General features: G+C 36.9%; 1 protein-coding gene across 5 annotated transcripts in view; it reads left to right on the top strand.

The window, feature by feature from the left end:
• Positions 1-24469, top strand: part of LOC149224669 (protein SAWADEE HOMEODOMAIN HOMOLOG 2-like) — a 299733-nt gene that overhangs the window by 98706 nt on the left and 176558 nt on the right. The gene's annotated exons all lie outside the window — the stretch shown is intronic.

Below are 24469 nucleotides of genomic sequence, written 5' to 3'. Positions count from 1 at the left end.
TGTTTATGTTCTGCGTGATATAGATTTGTAGATTGATTAAGGTGTCTACTCTTGTGATTCAGATCTAGATAAGGAATTTTTCTTGTTTGAACTTCTTTAAACGCTTTTATGGAAGTTTCCTGATTTCCATTAGGCATTGTTGTTGTTGACTTAACTACTGAATCCTTATTTGGGGTGTCCTTTGTTTGAACGACAATCTCTGAGTACATTTTTACTTCAATAGGGTTTGGATTTGTCTGAACTGCGAGATTAGTGTTATTGATGTTTTTTTCTTCAGTTTGGACTGCTGCATCTGGAGATTTTGATGCTTCTTTTGCGACAAGTTCTTTGAACCTATTCATCAATGATTTCCTTTTGTCCTTAAGTTTTTTAATTTGTTTGAGCAGATTTTGATTATGATTTTTGAGATGTAAGCATACCTCATTCTTTGAGTCAACTTTAATTTGGCCTTCACGCTTCTCGACTTTTAAACACTTGAGTTGTTCTACTAATGTTTGGTTAAGGCTCTTTAAACGTAAATTCTCTTCTTCTTGTTCTAATAAATGCTCCTTGAGTTCCTTCTTTGATGCTTTAGCTTTCTTGAATTTTTCGAGTAGTTTTTCTTGGTGATTTGGAATGCACGAAATTTATTTGTCTTTGCTGCAGATGACTTCTTCAAGTTCTTTTTGCTTCTTTGATATAGTTTTTTCGTTATCTTGAAACATCAAGTCTGAGATATCTTTAAGGTCTTCTAATGAAGATTTTATTGACTTTGATTTACTTGTTATGTCTCGAAGCAGGTCCATCCTCCCTTTATAAGGAAACGTCAAAACCTGTTTCTCTATGTTTAACATGAATGTATGCAACTCCTTAAGGGTTGACCAAGTATGATGTCAGTCTTTTTATCTATCCTTACACATGAAATTGAGATAGGTACTCATAATGACCTATTGTCACTTGTAGATCACTAATTTTATACTCTTTTTGTTCAAAAATATTTTTCTTTACACCAATGCTTAGCTTTGGAATTAATAGTTGATTTGCCAAGTTGATGTTGATATAATTTTTGTCGTTGCTAGAGTTGATGGCGACATTAGATTCTCTTCCTTGGATGCTTCCTTTTAGTTTAATTACTCTGTGATCTATAACTGAAATACCATTATAGGAAAACCTTTCTTCTTTCGTCATTTTAAAATTGAGCTCCATCATTTTCTTTTCAATGATTGATCCCATTTGTTTTGTTGCAATGAAATTAAAGTTGATAAAGTTACCCTTTTTTTATAAACCCTTAAACATTTAATTTTATTTCTCTCTCTCTTTTTTTTAAATGATAATTCTTTTGCTTCCTTTTACTTAATATAATAAGTCCCTCGTAATTACCCTTTTAACATAGGGAATATTATCTTATAACTCTTCAATTACTATTGTATCCCACTTATTGCCTTTTTATTTATTTTTAATAACTATCCTTTATAACTTTAATATATGGATCTTTCAAGTAACCTTTTATAATAATATCCGCTTTTTACTTACCTATATTTTCATGAACTTTTTTGTAAAATACCCCTTTATAATATAATACTTTTCTTTATATATCTTTTATTTCTAATCTTTTTTTTCTTTTTCTTTTTGAAAAGTTACAACCCTAGTGAAATGTGGCTATTCACCTTTTTGGGGCAGTGTTGAAAATATCGGTATCGGCAAAATATCTGCGAGGGTCCAAAAAATATCTTATCGGCAATATCGGCGAAAATATCGGCAAGAATAAAAAATATTTTTTCAAATTTTTAAATATAGACGATATTTTGCCGATATTTTCCGATATTTGCCGATATTTTGAAAATATTGTGATATTTTCAAAACAGAAAATATCGCGATATTTTCTCGGCGATATATCGTTTTGCCAAAAATATCGCGATATTTTCGAATATCGCCGATATTATCAACCGTGCTTTGGGGTATAATATAAAATATATGTCCACTTATGTGCTTTTGACTCGATTAATTTTCTCCTCGTAAAAACATACCATTCACATAAAGAGATTTTGTATTCCTTTTGTTTTTCTTTTACCTTGAAAATACCATGGGTTGTTAAAACCACGAGCTTGTAAACCACTTAATGAAGAATCAAGATAGTAGTATCTACTCTTCCTTCTCTTATGTATAGTTCTATAGATATTTGGAAAGATTCCCTTGTAACTTTATCATGCACTTTTTATCAATAACGTAGAACCTTTTTATATATGAATGTTCTCCTATATATCTTTTTTTTTAATAATATATTTTTATATGATTTTTTTTTAATGAAATCTTTTTATGTACTTTTTTCTTTATTTATTTTTTGTTTAATGGCCTAAGGCCTTTGACGAATCAACAACCGAGAAACTCCCAAAAGTGTAGTGAAACACTTCAATCTCGAAGGCAACAATGTTGACGAAACCTGGATGGCCAAGGGCCTGGATCGGAGAACGTGGCTTTGTGCAACGATGGAGCGGCCAGAGGATCGAACTGCTCTGATACCAATGTAACGAACACTAGTTGTATACGTAGCGGAAATATTAAAATACTTCGTAGACGAATACATCCATCGTAGGATAGTAAGTTTAAATTGTATATTATATAAAGAATTGATGTAGGATGACTACAAATGAGAATGAGGGTCCTGTATATATAGTTAGTTAAGTACCCTTTCACGAACAGGGATGTCTCGAAGACATTCCTTTTCATTATTAACTAACTAACCATTAGTTAATTTACTTATTACTTATTATTATATTTATATTATTATGATTATATTTATTATCTATTTTTACATAATTTATGTTCATAACATCTTCACTTGGAATATTTACTTTTACAAGTACTTTATATTTGACATTGGTCTACTTTGCTCCATCTTGTTGGTTATTGCAATATCTCTACTTGTGGATGGTTATTGTTGTTATGCTCATAAATTGATGCTTTGAATTCATTTGCTGCAATTTATATATTAATTTAATTTGGATGTATCTTTGATCATTGTGTTGAGAGGCGGTCTTCAAACCAGTATGGTAGAGATGTTGTAATGTCCTGTCTTGTCTTGTTCTATTTTGTCCTATCCTGTTTAACATTTTGACTCGATCAAATTACATAAAAATAAAATAAAATAAAATAAATTAAATTAACAATTAAAGTAAAATAGTTGATTTATCGTTGGTAGTTTTTGGATTTTAGATTTTGAATATAATGTTTTAAAATATAATATAATATTTGTTAATAAAATTACTCATATTTATATTAAAACAATAATTATTGGTTGTTACTCTCACCACCAAAGAGAATCTTATTTTTTCAAGATGCTTCTAGAATAACTAAGACCTTTTACGTTCTAGATTCTAATAATCCAACCCTAATCCTAATTGCAAGGAGCTCTCCAGTCTAGTATGGAAGAGACTTGTAATGTTCTGTCCTGTAAACATTTTGACTTGGTCAAATTACATAAAATCAAAGTTAATTTAAAATATAAAATAAAATAATAAATAAAATTTCTAGAGCCAGGCTATAAAGAGCTCCAAATGTTAAACCCTACTAGGGTTTATCTCTCGAGAAATTTGTTTAGGGTCATAGATCTTGGAATTCATCATTTGAAGATTCTATAAGAAGAGAAGAAATCTTGTGGCTTTTCCTATCAAGAGTAGAGGTTTTCGCCCTAGTTGATTGCTTATATCTTATGTCCTCTTGTCTCATTATTATTTATGGTTTAGTAGTTGTTTGATGATGAGAACACTAATCATAATCAAGAGAAAGAAGTTAATAGAGTTAAGTAATATATATCACAAGCAGTTATCAAAGTAAGAGAAATCACCTAACCTAGCTGCCCGTAGATTTCTCAACATGGTATTAGAGCTAAGGTGACAAGAAAAGAAAAGGAAGTTTGAAAAGCGAACATCAAAAGAAATATCAATAAAGGTCAAGACATCAAAAAGGACATTGTATCATCAAGAAGGGATACTCAAGGGTTGAGTTCAAGGAAATCATCAAGAAGGACTAACCCTCTCATCATCTTGAAGGAAGATCGTAGAAGACCTCAAAATCCTAGCTCATCCAAAGAAGAGTTCCACACTTAAGGCATTCTTGGGAAGCTCACACATTTTGCAATCATTATCTCAAGGAGAAGAAGATCTCAAGGATCCCACCTCCACTCAAAGAAAGAAGGACTACACATTGAACCATCTTTAAGTCTCCACATTCTAAGGATTCAAGAAGAAGTGTTGTCGTCATCATCAAGGTGATATCCCTCTCATTAAAGCAATGAGCACATCTCAAACATATTTGAAGAAGGACGACAAGACAAGAAAAGGAAGCTTGAAAAACGACCATCAAAAGAAGTATCAATAAAGGTCAAGACATCAAAAAGGACATCGTATCATCAGGAAGGGATACTCAAGGGCTGAGTTCAAGGAAATCATCAAGAAGGACTAACCCTCTCATCATCTTGAAGGAAGATCATAGAAGACCTCAAAACTCTAGCTCATCCAAAGAAGCGTTCCACACTTAAGGCATTCTTGGGAAGCTCACACATTTTGCAATCATTATCTTAAGGAGAAGAAGATCTCAAGGACCCCACCTCCACTCAAAGAAAGGACTACACATTGAAGCATCTTTAAGTATCCACATTCTAAGGATGCAAGAAGAAGCGTTGTCATCATCATCAAGGTGATCTCCCTCTCATTAAAGCAAGGATCACATCTCAAACATATTTGAAGGACATTTCGAGAAGAAGCATTGTCATCTTCAAGAAAGTAAACATCATCAAAATCAAGAAGGCATCAAGTTGAAGATATCACCATCAAGAAGCATCTTCATTTGACAAGTAAGTACCTCTATATTTATGTCTAAATCTGCTATCAAAATGACTTCATTTTGTAAGTAGAGCAACAAGTTCGTTGGGTCATCAAATTTCCTTACATGTTAAGAGTTTAAATGTTGTGCTACCAGAGGAAGAAGCTCAAGCTCTAGCAAAGTATATGAAGGGGGGAATAAGGGCTCAAAGAATCCTTATAGCATCTCTCATCCCTTATGTAGCAAAACTGGAAAAGTCAAAAGACATCTATGACAAGTTGGTAGAATTCTTCTCCATAAGCACTGCAGGAGAAGTAATGTCTTTGAGAACCAAGCTATATAAAATGAAGGTATCAAAGGAAGAAGGGATAGCCTCATATCTTATGAGGGTGTCAGAAATATGAGACCAACTATAAGAATTGTGGGAAGAAATGACCATCGTGGTGCTCAATGCACTACTTGATGAATGAGGAAACTTTGTTTTAACCATATATGAAAAGAAGGAAGCCACTCCATGCGGTGAACTTTGGTCATTGTGTAAAATTGAAGAAACAAGGTTGAAGGAAAAAAGTGATGTAGGACCAAATGAACAGGTTCAAGCATTTGTTGCTATGGCTAGGAGAAAAGGAAAGTTTTTGAAGTTTGGTCCTTAGAAAAAGAAGAAGATCGATATGTCAAAGATCCAATGTTATGGCTGTCAGGAATATGGGCATTTCAAGAGAGATTGTCTGAAACTCAAGAAGGACAACAAGAAAATGAAAGAAAAAAATGAAGCCCATGTCACTGAAGAAGTGGAAGAACTTGAGAAGAAGAAATCAAAGGAAGAAGTGAAAGATCTCTACTATGAATGAGATAATCTCCTTCACTTTCTTCTTTTCAGTGTTTGTGAAAGATAGCTATCATGGTTGAAAGCACTATACGAATGATAGGATGCATCATATTAGAAGCATACAAGAGATCGTGGCATCATTATAGAAGGGGATAAATGAAGTACAAGTCTACATGGTTGTAGCAGTCATCATAGAAAGGAAGTAGCTCTTGGTAACCTCATTGAAAGCATAAATAATCTATATGGTTGGAAGAAAGTCATCTAGCATGATAAAAGAAATCATCATACATCATCATTAGGAAGGAGTATTTGTAGAATGAGGATAATTAAGATCCTTTGTTGGAATCTTCATTAGAAGGTTCACCTCTACTTAAAAGAAGCGTCTCGCTGATCATTCTACCTTGTGTGGGATCCATTATTTATAAGGATGATGGTATGGTGACAAAGGAATGCAACATGTTAAGATGGTTGAAGTACATTCAAGCAAGAAAATGAAGCTGCTAAAGGAATTGTAGATGACCAAAAGGAGAAAAGAGGTATGTATATATAGATTAAGTCATGTCATCATATAGTTGCAGATAGCATGGGTAAATGCTCTAGCTCATGAGCATCATCAGAGAAAAGGGATCTCCTCTAGAGAGATGCATGAAGGCATGGTTCACATATTGAAAAGATGAAATCAACATAATATGTCCTCATATGGAATATGAGATGGTTGACAAAAATGATGGAACCTATGGATGGAAGTTCTTGGGGAGCAATATGTGAAGAAAGAAATGAGAGATTGTGAAAGATGCAACTATGATCACGTAAGAAAAAAAAATCAACATCCGAACAATTGGTTATGACATATCCATAAGGAAGCTATGGAGACCCTGATAAGGTTTGTAAAGGAAGGAGACTCTTGACATTGCAAGTCTTGGAGATGTGTTTATGTATGTACATGATGTTGATGTTGCATTAAGCAATTGTCATGGTGAATGGCCATCACAAAAAGTAACTTTGATTTGATGTTGATTTTTGATTTTTGAACAACATCTGGATGGGTTAATACAAGGCTACCTAAAGAGAGTTGTAGATGTCACCTATAACTAGCACTCATGTGATTGAATGGACGATCGTGATGAAAACATGAGTTGGAACAGGTAGCTATATGAAGAAAGGCCAGACGTGAACTGGAAAATCACTTTTTGATGAAAATAAGGATGACATGACTATTGGTTCAATGCTATGGTTCATTGAAGGAAAGTGATGGATGGCTGATGCCCTACGAAGAAAAACTAGAAGAGGAGACTCCATAATGATGAAGATGAAATTCATGACATCGAAAGGAGGAGCTCTACAAGCAGCTGAGGGTACCATGATCTCCACCAAAGAACGTATAGCTGCTATCGAAACGAGTCCTTGGTTAAGAGTGAGCTTGGACAAGTCCTTGGATAACAGGGAACTTGGGTACATTTCTTTTATAGGAATGGGTATATCTTCCCTAATTGAGAGCGAGAGATAGACACATCATTCTTGTCATAATATTGCAAAGAAAGAATGGAGGATTGGGTAAGCATCTGAGACTGATTCCAATACTCTTTGAGGATGAGGTAGGGCATCCAAGATAAGAGTAGTCGAAGTGTGTTAAAATTGGCAACTAGGGCCAAACTCCATGTGGGTCATCTTATTTATGGCTTCTGATATTTTTCTTGGATCCCTCTCATCGAGAGGTGTAGGATTGATCTAAAGATCATCCGATTTCGATAAGTATTTATGAAGATATGAATTTATTTTGATTATGGACAAATTGACATGTCAGCCAGCAACTTATGTAGGCTCAGAAGCCCAACAGTCATGTCTATTCAACCTCTATGTTTTTAGTATAAATAGAAGAGGACTTGAAGTCATTTGTTGCACTTACTCTTCATGTGATCTCCTCTCCACATCTTTGGGTTTTTGGTGAAGGAGAGACACATCGTTGGCCTATGTAAGAATGATGCCCTAGATCTAAACGCAGCCATGGAAGAAGCCTTTGAAGCTGTCATGGAGAAGTCTAATACACAATAAGAAGAAGGCTCACATTCGCTCTACAATTGATGCGAAGGAGGCGGTGCTTGGGACAAAGAAAAGGAGACAAAAGCTAGCCGCAGTCCTAAGAAGGGTGCCCTAGCCACAGTTAGGAAAACAGGCCAGCGAGTTTGAAGGGGCGTTTTCAGGTAACCAAGTGCTGGAAGGAGGGCCGAAGCACCATGCTGGAGGGCCGCAATAGTGAGGGACTATGCCGAGTTAGTAAACGCAGGGATTCCTCCTAAAACAGGCCGAGTAAGGGACTGTTCTGTTGTGACTAGGCCGCAGGCCTGTAGGTGCTGTTTTGAGGATCAAACAAAGAGCTGTAGGTGTTGTTTTGAGGATCAAACAAAGAGCTGTAGATGTCTCCTCAAACAGCAAGGTCACATAACTTGAAAAGAAGAGGAGGCCGCACAAATTAAAGATGTGTTTTGGGCATGAATTGGATTGCTGTAGGTTACAGTGGGAGCCCTAACCAGTGACCAAAACACTGCCCATAAACAGAAGTGCAAAGTATGGTAACTTGTGCTTTGACTTGTTTGATTGGAGAGGTCTCTTCATTGATGAGGAGATTCTATATACTGCCACATAGGAGCTGCAATGTGCTAGTAATGGGACAGCTGCAATAACATGTGGCAGCAATGGTAATGGGACAGCTGCAATAACATGTGGCAGCTATGGTACAATGGGACAACAGCAATAACATGTGGCGGCAATGTCTCAAATGTCTGCTGGAAGGAATCAGGAACTATAGCCTAGCTGCTTTGCTAGGCTGCAAGCCATACCAAGCAGCGAAGGCTGATATACTTATTGCTGCATGATGTAACAACAAGTGCAACTGATGATGAAATGCAACATAATAGACATTGAGTGCAGATCGACAATGAGGGTGCAGATCCGTGATATAGAACAACGCAATGATTGGAGCAGCTCAGTGACAGGAGTAGCAACATGAAGTGCATAGCATGGTCATGATTAGTGCAGCATGGTGCAGTATGTAGAGGTGCAGTAAGTGGACAAACACTATGATAGGTGAAGGAGTCACCTTGGAGAATCAGTTGAAGCAACATGTCTTCAACTGATCTCATATAGATATAGAAAGTCAAAGTGTTGACTTCTGTTGTAAATGTACTATCTCTCTCTCTTTCTCTGTTGAACTATTGAAGAACATAAAAGAAGAATTGATCAAGGGTTTCCCCACATTGGGGTTTGTCCCTGGCTGGCGCCATGGTTTGTGTCCTCTTGTCTTGGCTAGTCTTCTGCGATTTATGTTTATGTTCTATCTGTAGTTTACTTTAATGCTGATGTGATTGCTAACTGTGAAAATTAAAATAAATTGCTTTAAGCATAGAACATATCTGAAATTTAACAAAGAGGAAATTCCTTGAGGATGTCCTATTCCAAGATAGGTATTGTCCTAAAAGGACATACTTTGTGAACGCTTGGGTGGAGTATGTGCCTTGAGATAAAATGATGATGGTGGTTGTTAGTCATTGGTCTCGCCAACATTGTGCTCTGATCTTGTGGAGAGATAGAGCTGTAAGTCAAGGCCTTGCTATGTAACAATGCTGGTTGGTATGATGAGGTGCTCTGGCATAAGCTAAGGAAGTAACTTATGAGATGGCTTACCAATCTGACTCTTATGAGAATTATTCAGTTTGAGAATGTCCAAGTACCTTGTATGGATTATGAATACCTCCTTAGTTAAGAGGGAGTGTTGAAATATGTAACTAGGTTTAGTCTTCACAAGGAATTTTTTTTTTAGGTCAAGCACCCACTGAGTGCCTCTAGGGCTTGTCATTGAGTCTACAAGTCAATTGAGTCATTGTCATGTATGGAAGACCCTTTTGGGCATGTTACATATTGTAAATAAAATTTATTTGAGTAAAGATTAGAGTTAAAGATCCTCCAAGACCTTGTAAGTGGGCGAGCAATAAGTCAACCTACATGGAAGATCAAGTCGACCTCATGAAGGCAATTCGTACCCCTCAAAAGTCTATATATAAGAAGGAACTTGATCTCATTTGGACACACAACAAGCAAGTTCGATCTCCTCAAGAAAGAAGCTGGAAAAGGACGAAATTCAAGGATAAGAAGAAGAAAAGCAAGATCGAAGTTTTTTGGCCTCTCTCTCTCTTTTCTTAGGGTTTCTAAAGTTGTTGGGCAAGTCGAGTTGCTAGAAAGTTGTTGGGCTTGTCAAAGCGTTGGAAAGTTGTTGGACAGGTCGAAGTACTGGAAAATTGCTGGGTAGATCGAAGTGTTGGGTAGGCCGAAATTACTGGAAAAGTTGTTGGGGTCGAAGTTGCAGAAGAAACTGCTGGGTCAAAGTTACAGAAGAAATTGCTGGGGTCGAAGTTGCTGAGGTTGAAATTGCTAGAAAGAAAGCTCATCAAGGAGAAAGGTTGAGTTGGTCTTGGAGGGGTCTTTGTCAAGGGTCGTAGGACTTGGAATTCGTCATTTGAAGATTCTAAAAGAAGAGAAGAATTCTTGTGGATTTTCCTCTTAAGTGGAGATGTTTTGGCCCTGGCTGATCGCCTATATCTTGCATCCTCTTGTCTCATTGTTCTTTATGGTTTGGTAGCTATTTGATGATAAGAACACTAATCATAATCAAGAGAAAGAATAAGTTAATAAAGTTAAGTAATATATATCACAAGCAATTATCAAAGTAAGAGAAATCACCTAACCTAGCTACCTCTAGATTTCTCAACAAGAATATCACAAGTAATTATCAATATAAGCGAATCTTTCTGCCTTTATGATTTTCTAACATGGTATCAGAGCTACGGTGAAGGAGGAAGGAAAAAGGAAGCTAGAAGGTCTATTGAAAGATGGGTTAAGAAGGAAGGAACAAAGTAAATTATCATATAAGAAAAGAAAGGCCTACTATCATATCAAGAAAAGGAGACATTATAAAGTATATGGCAACCACAATGAAGACAAAAAATAAGCTAGAAGGGCCTCCAACTACAGGGCATGGAAGAAGAGGATAGATCTTATTCTTGCTAAGCATAAAATTTTGGATTTTGGTTAAGGAAAAGTTAAGAAACCTACAAACGATATAGGAAAGGAAAAGTACAGGGAAACTAACATCTTGGCCATGAATCTAATAGTAGATGGAGTGAAGGACAACCTAATCTCGTACATACTCAATATATATTTTGCACAAGAAATGTATGAAGCCCTCTCGAAGTTGTTTACCATCAAGAACGTTAATCAGATAGCTAGCCTCAAGAATGAACTAAGAACAAAAAAGATGACAAAATATGATACTGTATCATCATACTTTGTAAGGATATCTAGAATAAGAGATGAACTCCAAGCTATTGATGAAGTTATACCAGAAAAAGAACTCGTGATTGCTGCATTACTAGGTAGCTCTTTTGCATAAGGAATTAGGAGTTAGGAAGACACACCAACCTTTGAAGAAATGTGGAACGCATGCAGTTAAGAAGAAGCCCACATCTCATTAGTAAGGGACAAAAGGAGGATGAAGAAAACAACACTTCAAATGCCTACTCTGCTCATGATAAGAAGAAGGGAGTATACAAGAAGTTCAAAGGAACAAAGAAGAAGGTTGATCTATCAAAGGTTGAATGCTACAATTGTCATAAGATGGAACACCACAGAAGTCAATGTCTTGAGAATCCAAGAAATAAGAAGAGTGAAAGAGAACATGCAAATATTGCCGATGAAGATCCACCCAAGAAAAGCAAGACTGAAGAGTCCAAAGTCAAAGACTTATTTGCTAAAGTCTCATAGAGATACTATCTCTTGCATATCCTTCTACGTTAAGTTTTGCAATGTTTTCTTTTATGTTTTGATTTCTAAAGTTTGTAGATCTAATATATCATTTTAGAACTTTTCTGGATTGTTTGTAGATATTCCTAAAAAAAGACTAGATTAAGAGGGAGCTTTCACCATTTCACCAAAAGATAAGTATATTGTTCTTTGTTTTGTCTTTCATGTTTGGTTTTGTCCTCTCGTCGAGATTTGTTTGTCTTGTATACTAATAACCTTTTCTTTATATTTTCCTTGATAGGAAAGCTTGCAGAATGCACAAAGGTTATGGAGGAGACTTCAAAGGAAAAATTGAATCATGAAAGAAGTTCTATTGCAAAGGAAGTCCATCAAGAATTGATGTCCTACAAGGCTTGTTAAAGGAACAACTCAAGGTATGTCATAAACTACTAGATTTGTTGCAAGGCTTTCTTCATAAAAAATGTATGATCATTCTTCTTTTGAAATTTGCTTTACATTACTAACATCTTTATGTCTAGGGTTTTGAATCATAAAGATTCTTGTTAGGGTGATTAATCATTAGATTGAATCTACCCTTGTTATATTATCTCTTGGTCAGTGTTGTGAAACCCTTACCTTTAGAGTTCACTGTAAAAACCATAGCGTCTTGATGCTAAGGGTATGTCAATGTTAATAATGACACCCTAGTTTACTTAGGGGTTGTTGATAAAGTCTAGAACATATAATGAAATCCTATTCTTTTGAAGTTTAGGGTTTTTTGATAATGTCATGGTAAAATCCCTAGTCCTTTAGGGTTTGTTAACGTCTAAGTTATATAATTAAAACCCTATATTTTAGGTTTTGGTTAATTAGGGTTTATGAACAAAACCATTGTAATAACTAAAGCAAGATCTTAGGAATGAAACCCTAGGTGTATATATGTCTGTATGATCGAAAACCTAGCCTGGTCAATGTTATAAAAGAAGGAAGCTATTGAGTTGAGAGGGAGCTTGGATAGAAGAAAGGGTATATTTCCCAATTAAGAGGGAGGGCATATTATTATAGTCGTAGTGATTATCTTCAAGAAAGAATGAATGAAAGTATTTCAGACAGATTCATGAAGTTGCAAACAAAATACTTGAGAAGTATTGAAGATCTATTTGGTGCTACTAAAGAAATGAAAGAAGAAAGCTTCCGACAAGTTGTATTTGGATAATTTGATGATGATATAAGTAGCATCAGAATGATTGAGGACCCTGAAGGTTTGTGTTTACTTGTATATATATTTGAAGGTTTATTACTAATTGGGGTTGTGATTGTGCAGGATCTCTCCATAAAAAGGTTGAACATTTGAAGCATGCTTGGATTGGTGGATATATATATATCTGATTAGGAGAGATAAAGCATCTTGTGGCAACAAGATGCTTGGGAGGACATCTGGCCGACCTATGTGTTGATGTCTAGATCCTGAAGTAGGGAGGGTGGTGTTGGTCATGGAGCTTCGACCTTGGATACACACCTAGATCCTTGGATTGGTGTTAGAGCTTAAAAGCCTGATGGTACCTAGAGTGGCTAAAGCTTGAGTACACTTTAATCCCACTTGATTAGAGTACCTTGGTCAGGTATCTAATCTATAGCATTGCGTGTGCTGTGAATCTTCAGAGAGCATATCATTTTGAGATCTTCCATATACCTCTGTATATATGTAATTATGAATACCTCTGTAGTTAAGAGGGAGTGTTGAAAATTGTAACTAGTGCCAGTCTTCATAAGTGTATTTGAGCCATGATGTAATGTATTTGTCAAAAGAAAGAAAAATAAATTTTATTGTAAAGGAAATTGACTTATTAAAGCATGGGTTTCTTAATAGGTCAAAGCCTCCATTGCAAGCTTCTAGGGTTTGTGTCAAGAGTCCTTGTTCCTTTCATGATGTAATAGAACCTTCTTGGGTTTCTTGAGTCACGATTTATTTTATTTTATTTTGATGTAAACTAGGTCTTCTAGGGCTCCTCCACCATGTCTTCCTCAACCAGGACAAGTCAGCCTCATCAAGGGAATTTGACCTCATGGAAGCACTGTAAATAGAGGGAACTCGACCTCATTTGGAGACAGATTCAACAAGTTCGATCTGCAATAGCTGGAAGCAGTAAACAAGTGCGAAATTCAATGAAGGAGGACTCGACCTCACTCAAGGAAGTATGTTCAAGCACAAAAAAAGTTCAATCTAGAAAAAAAAGAAGAAGGCTAATACCTAACGAAGGAAGGAGAAAGAAGAGCGAAGCATTCTCGGTTTGTTTTGGGCTAAATTCCTCCACACATGTGAAAATTAGGGCATCATCCTGCAACAAAAGAAAGCAAATTGCGGTCACTCAAGGGAGCCTAAGTTTGGGTCAAAGAAGGTCTATCTAGCAAGCCGAATTGCCAAGAAAAGTCAGGCTAGGTGCAGTAAGGAGGCAAATGTGTCCATATTCAAGCCACACGTGTGACCTAGGGTTTCTGCAGAAGAAGCTGAAATTGCAGGTCTGCAACAAGCTGAAATTCTGAGCTAGGGCTGAAATTTGAAGCAGTGTATCATGTTTTGACCAACGTTGGCTTGAAGGAAGAGAAGTTCATCAAGAAGGAGCTTTGACTTGGTCTTGGAGAGTTTTTTTGGTCAAGGGTCTAGGTCTTGGAATTCTTCAATTAAAGATTCTATAAGAAGAAGATTTTTCTTTCGGTTTTTCCTCTCAAAGTTGGAGAGGTTTTGGCCCTGGCTGATTGCCTATATCTTGTGTCCTTTATCTTATTGTTCTTTATGGTTTGGTAGCTGTTTGCTGAAGAAAAACACTAATTATAACAAGTGAAAGAAGAAGCTAATAAAGTGAAGTAAAAATACATCACAAACAATTCTCAAAGCAAGAGAAATCACCCTATGTTGTTGCCCCTAGATTTCTCAACATGTTCTAAGTCTCCCTTGTGCATAAAAATATAATAGGAGTCTCGACTCCTCTTCTTTGGTGATTGAGGCTCGAATTGAGTCCTTTTGAAATGAGTTTATTCTTATAACAAGAGGAGAACTAGACACCTTATTTTCTAGCCTTCACTTGCATGATAATTATGCTTGGACCTCATGCACAGGTATAGAGAAGACCTTTATATATCTTGTACTGATGTAGGGTATGAGTGTCGCTTGACAGTGAGACCATGCTTCAGAACTTTGGTACTTTTTTCTTATACTCAAAATATCCCTTCACCAATTTTGATCTTGAAACTAATATATGCACTATTGTAGAAATGATCTTGGTGCCTCTTCTAATGATGAATTTATGCATAGGACTATACCACAAAATTGCGAACCTTTGATAGAGGGCTTGAGTCCTTTCTAGGGCTATAAATATGTCACTTAATGCCACAAAAACCTCAGATCTTTGATAAGGGTTTTGACTCTTTTCTAGAGCTATGGTAGATGCTAACAAATAGGCCTTGAATGCCTTGCAAAACTCTAACGAATTTATTGATCTATAGTGACTGGAATATACATACCAGAGATGCGAAGATGCTCAAATATTTCAGAGGTTTTGTAGACCTTGAAATGCCACCTTTTGACCTTCGCTTCATATGCCAATGAGAGCGACTTTCTAAGGGTTGCTTTCCAAGACTTTTGTCCTTAACAAAGATGCTCCTTATGCTTTCTCTCTGTAGCCTTGATCTAGTGATTAAGGGCTAATGGAGGAGCCATAAGATTTCGATCTGCTTGCAAGAGAGTGTGGTCTTGAGAGGGCTGCTCCCTTACTAATTCGGTCTCTTGAAACAGAGCTAAAATGCTCTTCAAATATCCTTACTACCTTGATAAGACTTGCAGTCTAATCTCTGCAATTAGGGCTTGATATCATACAAAAATTTGCTCTTGATGTCTCCAAAAAATCGGCCTAGGGTAATTGACTTCCTAGAGATGGAATGATGCCAAAATTGATCTTCTTTCTGTGCTATGTTCACAGCCTTAACTTTGGTACCATGTTGAGAAATCTAGGGCATAATAGTTAGGGTTATTTTAAATTTGATTTTTCTTTAATCCGTGACTTTTTCGTGTGACATTATTATTATCATTTAGTTTTGTTTTATCAACAAGGAAAATGCTAATAAGAAGATCACAATATAAACACAACAACACTAGATGTAGGCTGCTAGCCAGGGCCAAAACCTCTCCTAAAGAGGAAAACCCACAAAAATATCTTCTTATAGAATGTCAATGAAGACTTCCAAGACTGTGACCTTGACCAAACCCCAGTGTTGAGCCGTCCAAAACCTCAAAGAATATCTCTACACAACAAGATTGAGGAAACCCTCCTTAAAAATCACATGTGAACAAGCAAATACTGAATTTGCTTCCCTTCTTCCTATTGTAGCGGCTGCAACACTCTCCAAAATTTTGGTCTGCATCCAATTTCAGAGCCTTCCTTGGATTTTTCCTTCATGTTTGCAAACACTCAGGGTCATCCCATGAGCTTGTGTTGAGTCTTTGCACCCTCCTCACTTGACCGTTTATCAAGCATGTTTTTGCATGTTGGGCACAATGTCATGCTTGCAGTGATGTTCTGGCCATGCACAAGGTTCGCCTTCATGTGTACAAGTTGTATTCGCTTTGTAAACACTCTTTGCACTCACACATGAAGTTGTATGCAATGTTGAGCAAGTGTCGTCGCGGTCATTCAACGATCTAACACAAGTGTTGTGCTTGTCGCTCACAACGTCGGTTTGTCACACTGAGTGTATGTTGTCTTGATAGTTCGAGGTGTCTTGTCGTCAAGTCATGTTGAGTGTTTGTTCGCAAGGTCATGCATGTACGAAGTCACTCGCTCACACACTTAGTCATTTCGCTGAAGCTATGTCGACCAGACCAACCCCAACAACCAGACCTTCGCTGAGCTGCACTACGCAATTCTAGCCCTCAGTGAACATGTACTGCTGCCTAGAATTGCACGGAGCTTGAGGCTGCCTCCCAAGTAGTCTACACTGCGCAATCCTGAGTCGACCCGACTGACTGTCACCCAAAACAACACAAAAGTTTCTCAGCAAGCCATCTCAATCTGCACTGCCACAAGCAAAACCACCAAGCCTCCAGCTGGTCAACCAGAGAGTTTGATCGGACAGTGACCCCAGGCCTCACTCCAAAAAATTGCATAGAAGCTTCCAAGCATGCTCGCTTCCGTTGGCTGAAGAAACTGCGCAAACATGCCAGACAGACACCGCTGCCTGTCACTGCACTGGCCTAAAAAAATGCGCAGTTTTTCTAGCCAGTCACCCTGTTAGCCGAGTTGTCGCTCCTAAAAACTGCATAGTTTTCATGAGTAGTCTTCTAGATGCACAACATTCCGCTCAGCCTAGAAACTGCATAGGGATGTCCAGTAGGCCAGCCTCTGAACTTTGCATAGTTTTTTCCAGCAGCCTCCGACAACCTACTGCCAGCTCCCCGGAAAAATTGCGCAGCTTTTGCCAGCAACATCTCGTAGCCCGCTGCCAGCTCCTCGGAGAAATTGTGCAGTTTTCACTGCCAGTCTCCCTCTGCTACTTGCACTGTCTCCCTGAAAAAATTGCACAGATCTGCCCTCTAGCCGAGCCAGATCCCATAGACAGTCACTGATGATCCAAATTGCCCATCTTAGCCTCCCAGTGATCTCTGCACAATTTTCATGAACAGTTTCTGGAGCTTGCATCCCAGCTTGAAATGTGCTCTGCGCAGTTTCAGAGCCTTGTCATCTCTCCCAGTCACCCGCATTCGAAAGAGAAAGACAATGCATCATGGTAGACGAGGAGAGTTCTGGATGTGATGTCGTCTCATCATGAGTGATTGCAGATACAGGTACATGGATGAGACATGGCACGATGACGAATGTAATGATCAAGGAGCGCATGCAAGGAGACTTGTTCGCGAACAAACGAACACATGGAGCATGCCAAAGTACAAGTGAAGGAGAGACATGCACGTGCAACATCAAGCAAACACTAAGACCATCGAAGACTCCACACACCTTGCCATGCGAAGGTGAAGCTATGATACAACAAGAGCACATCCATCACTCAACAACGCTGCAACTTGACATGCACACCACCAGCAACATGGACATACCAACCTTGTCGTGTCGAGTCATGTCATGAGTCATCTCGACCACATCACTACTATGGGCCATACTGTTGTAATCAATGTAATGTAACGTGGAAGTCCAACAGACCCACATGTAAATCTGAAGAGTCATGTAAAGTTGAAGAGTCATGTAAGTAAAAGAGTCATGAGGGAAGTCGAACAGTCACAAGGGCCAGTTTTACCCTTGACTATGGGATTCATTTATGAGGCTATGGATCAAGCAAAGGAGAAAATAAAGACAACATACAAGGATATAGTGGCTAAGTATGGGCCCATTTGGGCAATCATTGATGAAAGATGAAACAATCAACTCCATCGCCCTATACATGCAACTGGGTATTTTTTGAACCTAAGGTATCATTATAAAAGCTCTGGACGCAGGAGCTTTGGGCGGGGAGGTTAGAGATGGATTGATTGACTACATTGATCACATGATCCCATTGGAGAGTAATTACCTGGAGATACACCAACAGGTCACTTGTTTCAACAAAGCCACAGGTACCTTTGGCAAGAACCTAGCAAAGATTGCAAGAGAAGTAGATGAGCCAGGTAAACAAAAATCTCAATTTTCAAATTCTTATTTTGTTAAATTGTTTATAATTTGAAAGTTGATTGTTGGATATAATTTGTTGAGCTAACTCTTTACACTACTATGTTTTTTGCAACACAATGGTGGGAGGTTTTTGGTAGCCATTATCCTCAATTGTAGAAGTTTGCAATTCGTATTTTGAGTCAAACTTGCAATGCTACCAGGTGTGAGCGCAATTGGTTTGTCTTTGAGAGGATTCACACGGAGAAGAGAAATCATTTGGATAAAAAATGGTTAAATGATCTAGTCTATGTCCAATACAACCTTCGGCTCAGACACAACCAATTACTAAACAAAAGACCTGATTCAGATCCCATTGTGTTGGAAGATATTGATCCAACATCAAATTGGGTAGTGAGTTTGATTTTGAGGAGGATCTTGATTTGGATTTACATATGGAGGCATCACTTGAGCAAAATGTTAAGTTGAATGGGGATCCACTTGTACCAGCCTCAGGCTTAGCCCCAAGTCGACGAAAGTGCATATCTCGTCTATCTCAGCGTGCAACTGCTGCACAACTTGCTAGTGCTACCATTTCTACAATTGCAGTTGGAGATGATGATGATGAGGAGCCATGTGTTTCCCTGTCTGACTTTGATTCAGAGTCTGAGCCAGATGATGTTGGCTCCTCTAGCAGTAGCTAGTGGTACTGGTAACTAGTGATGTTTTACAATTTACTTTTGTTGTAGAAGCCATGTAGAGCCTCCTTGGTTATGTGTTTTTGTTTTGATCTCAATATCATGTATGTATGGGACAGTGCATTGGGTGCCATTTTGGTTAATTGGATATATTCATGAGCCTACTTTGATCATATGTTGTCTTCTCTCTATATTCTAAAGCTTCGTGTTTGGAAACATGAATGAAAATCTTGAAAATTATGTTTTTTTAATAAAAAAATAAATATTTAATGTATTTTTTACAACGCTCGAGTCATTGAAATCAAACTGGTCGAGTCGATATCGAGTTAGAGTCGATCCTCGGCCGTTTTCAAACTGGAGTTGGAGTTTTAAAACACTGGTTATAACGCCCGTCGCACTCATGTGGACTATTCTGTTGGGTGTTGTACGTGCTATTTGTTCACTTTGTGTTTGTGACTGCCGCATCCGTGTGGACTACTCCGCTGGAAGCTGCGCATGTCTTGTTGTGTTGTGTGTCTCTAGCAGAGTTGGGACTATTCCCTTTCAACTTGAGACTCACTTCCACCCTCTCCCTCTACAGTGAAAGAACTTTGACACAAGCGACACTAAGCACTCACCAGGCATGCAAACCTCGTTGTTCGAAGACAAAGCAAACCACTCTCACGTGCTAACAAGCAAGAGCTAAGGCATATCTTTAAGATAATGGCAACCGGGCCATCGTACCAGATGGGACTCCTACACCAAACAGTGTGAGGTCTAATCGAGACTTCATACCAGGGAGATCCCCTGAATGTTGGCGGGTCCAGCACCGTCAACACTTCCTTTGCTGGCTTCCACAAAAATTAAGTCCTCCTTTAGTTCTTTGCTTGATCAGATCTCCTCTAATTCTCTCGCTGGATCAAAGATATATTGATTGATGGATATGTACAAATGAGGAAAACGAATTGCTTTATATAGGCTTTGCTTGAGGATGAATTGGGCCACCTTGGGCAGACTTCAAGAGGGTTGGACGACTCATCACTTGGATGCTTCTAAACAATACAATTTATATTTATTGTTTTTCTTTCTTATTACATGAGCCCTCCAAGGGCTATTACATCATGACCTTGACCTTTTGACTTGTCAACAAGATCCCTAAAGCACTCAATGGGTTCTTTGACCTAGGACCACAACATGATGGGCAAGAAACACACTTCAATAATAATAATTTTCTTTTACATATAATTTTTCTTTTCTTTTTTATTTTGACAAATACATCAATAATTACATCAAGTCATGACTCAAGTATAATTTATGAAGACCGACACTAGTTACATTTCAACATTCTTCACCCTTCAAGTGGCACATTTTCTGGTGCGTTAACATCTTATAAATCTTCTTATCTGTTCATCACCTTGTCCACCATCACATCATTTTTCGTTTTCAGTCTGCGCCTTTAACTCTTGGGCATTTGGGTTAGTTTCTTGTTTGAGTGGCGACTCCACTTATTCATCCTTTCATAAGAGCTTATACTAGAAGAAATCCTGGTAGCTTGGTTAACCCCACTCTCAGAGCTCGGTTAAACAAATTACATTCTAGTAAGCATTCATTTTTTGTCAAATAGGAAGCCTTCCCTAATATCCACTTGCTTTTCCGTAACTCGTGGGTAGAGTTTTTTCTCTTCCTGGTTCTTCATTAACTTTTTGGTTTTTACCTTTTGGATTTTAGAGTTAGATTCATGTTCAAGTGGCAACTCCACTTTCATTTTTTGCAATAATTTTTGCTAGAAGCTCGCTTCTTTTAGACTTCTTGTCTTTCTTGAACAAGGATCTCTCTCTACATCCATTAGCTCCTTTTCCCCTTAAGTAAGTCATCATGAATGACTTTTTTCCCCTCGTTGTTTTACTAATATTCTAGGCTATCCTCATGACATTCCTGAGAAAGTCATTGATCATTTGCCCGTGTTTTGAGGTAATAATGAAATTACTGCTATTAATTATCTCAAGATGTTTAGCCTTTGTATGTTGAAATGGTGCAGCTTTGCATGTTATAACCATGAAGACATCAAAATGCGACCCTTTGTACTTTCTTTGGAAGATGATGCCATGGCTTGGTTTCATGATTTTCCTAGCAATTCTTTTGATTCTTTGCAAGCCATCTTCAATGATTTCAATAAAAGATATGGAGGTCAATGGGATTCATCTTGTGTCATATACAATGCAAAGAAAAATGGAAGTGGTCCTGTAAAAGACTCGACTATTGTAGAAATATTTCAAGAGAATGCGCCACATCACTTTTTCCATATTGCAGATCTTGTGAGAATTTTCATGATGAATCCACCTATACCGTTGCAAGAAGAATCCTTGACAGTGGAAAGGTAGGGACAAATGATCAAAAGGAAAGTGATAAACAACTTATCAATGGATTGACTCAAACGATTAAGGACACACAATTAAGTCAAGCACAGTTGATGAAAGCCATGGAGCTTAATCAAGAAATATTAATAGCAAATTAAACCAAGGAAATGAGATCCATACAAAATCAGTTGATCTCCATGGAAATAAATCATAAGAAGGAAATGAGTTCTATCCAAGTAAATCACAATAAAATGATAAAGGACATGGAGGCCAGTTAGATCTCTCTTCAAAATAGGTTACAGATTATGGAAGTTACTTAGTATAATCAGGCAATCACCTTTCTGAACATGATGGATACCATGGAATCAAATCATGCGAAGGAAGTCAGTGCTATGAAGGCTGAGCGTTGTAATCAAGTGGCTGCTATTCATAATAAGTTGGACGAAATAAAAAAATCACAGTTTCAGAGATCTCAACTTAATCTAGATGACAAATGCAAAGGGAACAAAGAACTTTTGACAAATCATAAGCCTTCGAGTCCGTTGAAGCAAGCTCCATCTTATTATGAGGAGGTTATTGATTCTATTGAAAAATGTCTAAATGTAGATAACCTAGGCATAAAGGAAGTTGGTGGGAATCAGATTGATACTTGCAAGATTGATCCACCATATTTGACAGAGCAGGTTCATGAAAAAGAAGAAGAGCATGTCAAAAAAGTCTTGGAAGTTCCATTTTTTCCGTATGAGCGTTTTCTTGATTAGATAGAAAGTTGTACATCGATAGCATCATCATCAACATCACATCCTACCTGAAACAAAAGTAAAAAGCAGAAAATAAAAAGAAATAAATTGGATGCATTTGATAGCCGAGAGCAACATGATATTTGGATAATTCAAAGTCCTAGCATCTTCAAAATCCAACATGGCACATTAGAAAAACAACCCATGGATTTGCCTGAAAGTCAACAGATGCTAAGTATGCACTTCATTGAAGACTTCTGATGCCATAGGGCATCTTTGTATAGTATCTCTAATCCTATTCTCTTAGATAGGATTTCATTTCTATCATTAGTTAGTTTTTCTTTTCATGCATTTAAGTTTTATGTCTTTATAATTCATATGTTAGATTAGGATTTTTTTCCAACAAATGTTTTATATATTTGGTGATGTATGCATGATAATTTTGATTTTGAGTGGATATCTAGTTGATGTTACTTTGTTTTCTTAGATACAGGATTTTGGATTCTCACATTCCTTCAAGCGAAGCAACGTGTCCCCAAGTAGAGCCAAATGTTGACCACGCTTTGTCAATAGTCCAAGAAGCAGAGTACAAAGCAACAAATCAATTTATTTTCAAATGAATGTCAACACTCAGTTTTCAGGGATATCATTTGTAAACCCAATTTTTACAAAATTTATTATAAATGATGCTAATATGACCGTTGTAATTGCACTGTAGGTTTTAACCTCGAACAGAAATTACTCGCATATGAATTCTAAAACACAGAAAATAAACAATGTGAGAGCATAACACATGAAACACATACACAAAAATTTTCCCTTGGATCCCAAAACCGGGACTACCAGCTTGATTTTTCATTATATTCCTTCAATGTTACAATACATATTTATACATGCCAAAGCATCCAATACGATGGACCGAAAACCATCGCGTCCATCCTAGGTAAACCTATGATTTTTGTTAAGGGATTTCATCCTAGGAAGTTTTTTAACCTCCCCGAAGTATGTGTTTGTAAGCATGGATAATCGACAAAGTTTTTCTTCTAGCTACAACGCCAAAGCTAGGGTGGAATTCATTGGCAATGCTTTAGGTGAGTCCTAGTGTCTGTCGAGTCTATTGTAAACATGTGTTTATGAATAATTTTAGTGCATGGTCCCTCATAATTAGACACCATGGCTAAATTATTTTATTATAAGCACACTTGGTTTCATACTAGATCATATTGTGTTGTAGAATTGGGTAATGTCTTGAGGGTCTATGTCCGAATGTGTATCTCCCTTTCTAAGGGTTGAATTAAATTGTAATATCTTGATGTGAAAAATATTTTAGTGCATGGTCCCTCATAATTAGACACCATGGCTAAAATATTTGAGGGTGGAAAAATAATTAAATCCCTTGAGTCAATTAATTATTATTTTTTTTCTGGCAAAACTAAATAATAATCCTAAGCCAGAAAATTAATTAATTTTGAGTAAAAAATAATTAGAGAAGAATTAAATTCTATCAAAGTAGAAAATAATCAGAAATTCATGGGTCAAAAAGAAATTAATTTTTGGAGGTCCTTCACCAAGGGAAAAATGGATATTTTAAGAAAATTTGAGCCTTTGGACCTTGGTGGTCAAATCAAAATCATTTTTTTTAGGGAATTAATCCAAAATAATAATTTTTGGGTTAATAAAAAATGGTTTTTAAGAGAAATTCGATTTTTTCCTCAAAAATAAGAAATCAATGGTGGTGCTTAAAAGAAGATCAAGATATTTTCGAGGATCAAGCCAACTAGCCGTTATTTCTACTTGGAGGGGTTTATTACTCTCTCATTCTCTATATAAGGAAGCCATTGAGCTCCTATTTAGCATCTTTGGATAATCCTTGGATGATGTAATTTTGTAACGCTTGTGCAGAGCCTTGCTTTGTTGGAATTATTTTTCTCATAATAGAAAGACTTTGGGGTTTCAGTTCATGATATTCTATCTGCTGATTTATGGTATGTGTTATTTTTATTTGTTTATGGTCTATATTGTGCCAAAATTTGCAATTTTTATTTCATTTGTTGGTGATAAAAGCATTCTAGTGGTAGGATTTATATTTTAGGTAATCTGATTCACCATATGATGTAATAATTATTTTTAAGATTGAATATAGATCTATAGGTGCTCTAGCCCTTGGACTCCAAGTTCACATATTGTGGGGAAGGACTGACCTTGTTTGAGCTCTGGGCTTTCATTTTGATGAATTATTTTGTAGGACAGTTTGGGACAATAATTTTTCGAAGTTATTCATCCAACTCTAAAATCTCTAAATTTTTTTTCTATCTATTTCTCTTGTGCTATAACGAAATTTACATGCTCATGAGGGCAAAATTTATGTTGTAAATATTGTAAGTAATCGTGCATAAATTTTCTAACCCTTGTATTTTAATTTTAATTTTTGTTAGTATTTGGGGTTTTGGGATTTTTGTGATTTTTGTATATATTGGGGTTTTGGGAAAATTTTCAATTCATTTGTGTTAATTTTAGATAAAATGGTATGTTCTATGCTTAAGACAATTTACTTCAATGTTCCTGTAGCATCATAATGACAAATTCCAATTATTTCCAATAGCAATCACATTAACTTATAAAC

The sequence above is a fragment of the Pinus tabuliformis genome, chromosome Q, assembly GCF_031772625.1.
Source record: "Pinus tabuliformis cultivar Carrire ecotype Pingquan chromosome Q, CPIR1, whole genome shotgun sequence".
Classification (NCBI taxonomy): domain Eukaryota; kingdom Viridiplantae; phylum Streptophyta; class Pinopsida; order Pinales; family Pinaceae; genus Pinus; species Pinus tabuliformis.
The sequence above is the reverse complement of the archived record's forward strand: the minus strand, read 5'-3'. Positions and strand labels throughout refer to the sequence as shown.